The sequence below is a fragment of the Periophthalmus magnuspinnatus genome, chromosome 17 (assembly GCF_009829125.3).
Source record: "Periophthalmus magnuspinnatus isolate fPerMag1 chromosome 17, fPerMag1.2.pri, whole genome shotgun sequence".
NCBI classification, from domain to species: Eukaryota; Metazoa; Chordata; class Actinopteri; order Gobiiformes; family Gobiidae; genus Periophthalmus; species Periophthalmus magnuspinnatus.
The window spans coordinates 29,811,393-29,816,047 of record NC_047142.1 but is presented as its reverse complement, the minus strand read 5'-3'; the positions used below and the strand labels follow the sequence as shown (position 1 = coordinate 29,816,047).

General features: G+C 39.4%; 1 non-coding gene across 1 annotated transcript; it reads left to right on the top strand.

Annotated features, from left to right (window-relative positions):
• Positions 1-3,225: 3,225 nt before the first annotated feature.
• On the top strand, positions 3,226-3,299 carry trnar-ucu (transfer RNA arginine (anticodon UCU)). The gene has a single exon. It is a non-coding gene; the product is annotated as a tRNA-Arg (tRNA).
• The last annotated feature ends 1,356 nt before the right edge of the window (positions 3,300-4,655 follow it).

The window sequence follows — 4,655 nt, the reverse complement described above, 5'->3', positions numbered from 1 at the left end:
AGTCATACGTAGCAGTAGTAGTAGTAGTCATAAGTAGCAGTAGTAGTTGTAGTACTAGTCATAAGTAGCAGTAGTAGTAGTCATAAGTAGCAGTAGTAGTAGTCATAAGTAGTAGTAGTAGTAGTGGTATTAGTAGCAGCAGTAGTAGTTGTAGTAGTAGTCATAAGTAGCAGTAGTAGTAGTATTAGTAGCAGCAGTAGTAGTAGTCATAAGTAGCATTAGTAGTATTAGTAGCAGCAGTAGTAGTTGTAGTAGTAGTCATAAGTAGCAGTAGTAGTAGTCATAAGTAGCAGTAGTAGTAGTATTAGTAGCAGCAGTAGTAGTAGTATTAGTAGCAGTAGTAGTAGCAGCAGTAGTAGTAGTCATAAGTAGCAGTAGTAGTATTAGTAGCAGCAGTAGTAGTAGTCATAAGTAGCAGTAGTAGTAGTAGTCATTAAGTAGCAGTAGTAGTTGTTAGTAGTAGTTCATAAGTAGCAGTAGTAGTAGTCATAAGTAGCAGTAGTAGTAGTCATAAGTAGTAGTAGTAGTGGTATTAGTAGCAGCAGTAGTAGTTGTAGTAGTAGTCAATAAGTAGCAGTTAGTAGTGGACAGCAGTAGTAGTAGTCATAAGTAGCAGTAGTAGTAGTATTAGTCATAAGTAGCAGTAGTAGTTGTAGTAGTAGTCATAAGTAGCAGTAGCAGTAGTACTACTAGCAGCAGTAGTAGTTGTAGTAGTAATATTAGTAGCAGCAGTAGTAGAAGTCATAAGTAGCAGCAGTAGTAGTAGGAGTAGTAGTAGTAGTAGTAGTAGTAGCAGCAGCAGCAGTAGTAGCAGTAGTAGCAGCAGTCATTAGTAGCAGCAGTATTAGTTGTAGCAGTAGTCATTAGTAGTAGTAGTAGTCATAAGTAGCAGTAGTAGTTGTAGTAGTAGTCATAAGTAGCAGTAGTAGTAGTCATAAGTAGCAGTAGTAGTAGTCATAAATAGCAGTAGTAGCAGTATTAGTAGTAGCAGTAGTAGTAGTCATAAGTGGCAGTAGTAGTAGTCATAAGTAGCAGGAGTAATAGTCATAAGTAGTAGTAGTAGTAGCAGCAGTAGTAGTTGTAGTAGTAGTCATAAGTAGCTGTAGTAGTAGTCATAAGTAGTAGTAGTAGTAGTAGTAGCAGCAGTAGTAGTTGCAGTAGTAGTCATAAGTAGCAGTAGTAGTAGTATTAGTAGCAGCAGTGTAGTAGTCATAAGGTAAGCTATTAGTGTAGTATTAGTAGCAGCAGTAGTAGTTGTAGTAGTAGTCATAAGTAGCAGTAGTAGTAGTATTAGTAGCAGCAGTAGTAGTAGTATTAGTAGCAGTAGTAGTAGCAGCAGTAGTAGTAGTCATAAGTAGCAGTAGTAGTAGTATTAGTAGCAGCAGTAGTAGTAGTCATAAGTAGCAGTAGTAGTTGTAGTAGTAGTCATAAGTAGCAGTAGTAGTAGTCATAAGTAGCAGTAGTAGTAGTCATAAGTAGTAGTAGTAGTGGTATTAGTAGCAGCAGTAGTAGTTGTAGTAGTAGTCATAAGTAGCAGTAGTAGTGACAGCAGTAGTAGTAGTCATAAGTAGCAGTAGTAGTAGTATTAGTAGCAGCAGTAGTAGTTGTAGTAGTAGTCATAAGTAGCAGTAGCAGTAGTACTACTAGCAGCAGTAGTAGTTGTAGTAGTAATATTAGTAGCAGCAGTAGTAGAAGTCATAAGTAGCTGTAGTAGTAGTCATAAGTAGTAGTAGTAGTAGTAGTAGTAGCAGCAGCAGTAGTAGCAGTAGTAGCAGCAGTATTAGTAGCAGCAGTATTAGTTGTAGCAGTAGTCATTAGTAGTAGTAGTAGTCATAAGTAACAGTAGTAGTTGTAGTAGTAGTCATAAGTAGCAGTAGTAGTAGTCATAAGTAGCAGTAGTAGTAGTAGTCATAAGTAGCAGTAGTAGTAGTATTAGTAGCAGCAGTAGTAGTTGTAGTAGTAGTCATAAGTAGCAGTAGTAGTAGTCATAAGTAGCAGTATTAGTAGTAGCAGTAGTAGTAGTCATAAGTGGCAGTAGTAGTAGTCATAAGTAGCAGGAGTAATAGTCATAAGTAGTAGTAGTAGTAGCAGCAGTAGTAGTTGTAGTAGTAGTCATAAGTAGCAGTAGTAGTAGTCATAAGTAGCTGTAGTAGTAGTCATAAGTAGTAGTAGTAGTAGTAGTAGCAGCAGTAGTAGTTGTAGTAGTAGTCATAAGTAGCAGTAGTAGTAGTCATAAGTAGCTGTAGTAGTAGTCATAAGTAGCAGTAGTAGTAGTCATAAGTAGCTGTAGTAGTAGTCATAAGTAGTAGTAGTAGTAGTAGTAGTAGTAGTAGTAGTAGTAGTAGTAGTAGTAGCAGTAGTAGTTGTAGTAGTAGTAGTCATAAGTAGCAGTAGTAGTAGTATTAGTAGCAGCAGTAGTAGTAGTCATAAGTACCATTAGTAGTATTAGTAGCAGCAGTAGTAGTTGTAGTAGTAGTCATAAGTAGTAGTAGTATTAGTAGCAGCAGTAGTATTAGTAGCAGCAGTAGTAGTTGTAGTAGTAGTCATAAGTAGCAGTAGTAGTAGTATTAGTAGCAGCAGTAGTAGTTGTAGTAGTAGTCATAAGTAGCAGTAGTAGTAGTATTAGTAGCAGCAGTAGTGGTAGTATTAGTAGCAGCAGTAGTAGTTGTAGTAGTAGTCATAAGTAGCAGTAGTAGTAGTATTAGTAGCAGTAGTACATGCTCCAGTGGCTCCAGCCTGCGGGACAGACAGTTTTGCTCTTCCTCAGTTTCATAACTGCAGTGACTGCCTCGTGGCCCTGGTCTCGCGCTGTTAGAGGGACGTACAGCCTCTCTCTTTAATGTACAACCTTTTTTCACATATCCGCGTTTTACCTCCAGTATAACCGCACTATAAGGCCAGTTAATTGCGCCAAATCAATCCTAAACGCGTTGTAGACACTTTATTGACGCACATCGCTCCAGATAGCGCCCTGTCAGCGCCTCTTTCAAACCCCCGGCCCTCCCCCTCTCTCCACTCTGCACTCTCCTCTTCTCCCATCCCTCCCCCTCTCTCTGCCGCTCTCCTCTGCATGTCCCGGGCCTCTTCTGCACCCCCTGCTGGAGCGGCACGGCGCATGCGCGGGGCCACGGTGCTGATGCTGAGTCTGAGCAGAGGATGCGGCGCACAGCAGAGGAGGAGGAGGGGAGCTTTAAACCCGAATCAGATCGAAAAAAATGGATGTGTGTCTCTGTGGCGCAATGGAATAGCGCGCTGGACTTCTAATCCAGAGGCTCCGGGTTCGAGTCCCGGCAGAGATGATGCCAACGTGGGATTGGCTTTTTGTAAAAACCCGGAGAGACGTGACAGAAGCACGCAACATGAGAGAGTGTCACGAGGACGTAGTTTTAAGACAGAAAGGAGCGCGAGGGCGATGTGTGGAGGGAATTATGTCTAAAACGCAGATAGATGAGGAAAAGGAAAACATGAGCGCGCTTCTCATCCTCAGGACATAAATGCTCCACAGCAAACCACAGTGTGACATGAAGCAGCCGGTTTCATAATGTGGCCACACATGTAATAAGGATTTATATATAAACATAAATCATACCTAAAAATCATCTTTGTATAGTAAATGGATACATAAACAAACCATATTTGCTCCATAGCCTATGAATACATTTTTATTTGGATTTACGCATTTAAAATAGAATGATTTTGCCTTCATATCAGAACAGACCCCACTCGAGTCTGCAGAGATTACAGTATTGTTTAAAAATGTACTTTAAGAGTAAAAAGTAAAAGTATTCAATGTAATAATGATCATTAAAACTGATTTTGTTCAACAGAAACAATACAAATCTATTTCTTTATTTTTGTTATGAATTTGGTGTATTTATTTTCATTTGCTCAAAGCCAAAGGTTGAATTTGAAAACTTTACTCAGGATGTTACATGAACATGCTAAAAACAACCAAATCTTTACAAATTTGCAGCTTTGTAAAGACAATGTTCCCGTAATTCCCCTGTCCTCCTCCTGAGTGTGAACTTGATATTGTGCTTCTGAAGGACCCACTGAAGAAAGGCTCATCTCTACAATCTGCAATGACCTGTTGGACTTGGAAAATATGATGCCTACACTGGACGTCCTAAAGGAAGCTTGGCAACAGGACACTGGAGTGAATATAACTGACATTCAAAGGACTAAAGCTCGAGACAATGTCCACTCTTCTTCTGTGCCCGTCATGGTCTACTGCAATTTAACATTTTACATAGACTACATCTGTCAAAGGTGCGACTCTGCAAAATGTCCCTGGAGTGGACACAGTTTATGACCGCTGTGGACAGGACCAAGCCTCACTCACTCATATCTTTTGGAGTTGTCCAAAAATATCCTCCTATTGGACAAAAATATTTCACATGCTCTTCGATATTTGTGGCAGTTTGGTCCTGATCCTGTGCTCAGTCTGTTTGGTGTGTCCTCAGTTACTGCAAATCATCAGAATTAACAAAAATCATTCGTCAAATTTGTTACATTATTGGAGACTTATCTTACTAAATTGGAAACAAAACAAAACCAAAAACAAGTCCAATTTACATGAATCTATTGTATGACATAATGAAACATGTCCAACTAGAAAGAAAAAAAAAATTAACTTAGAGGAAAAGTGGACATTT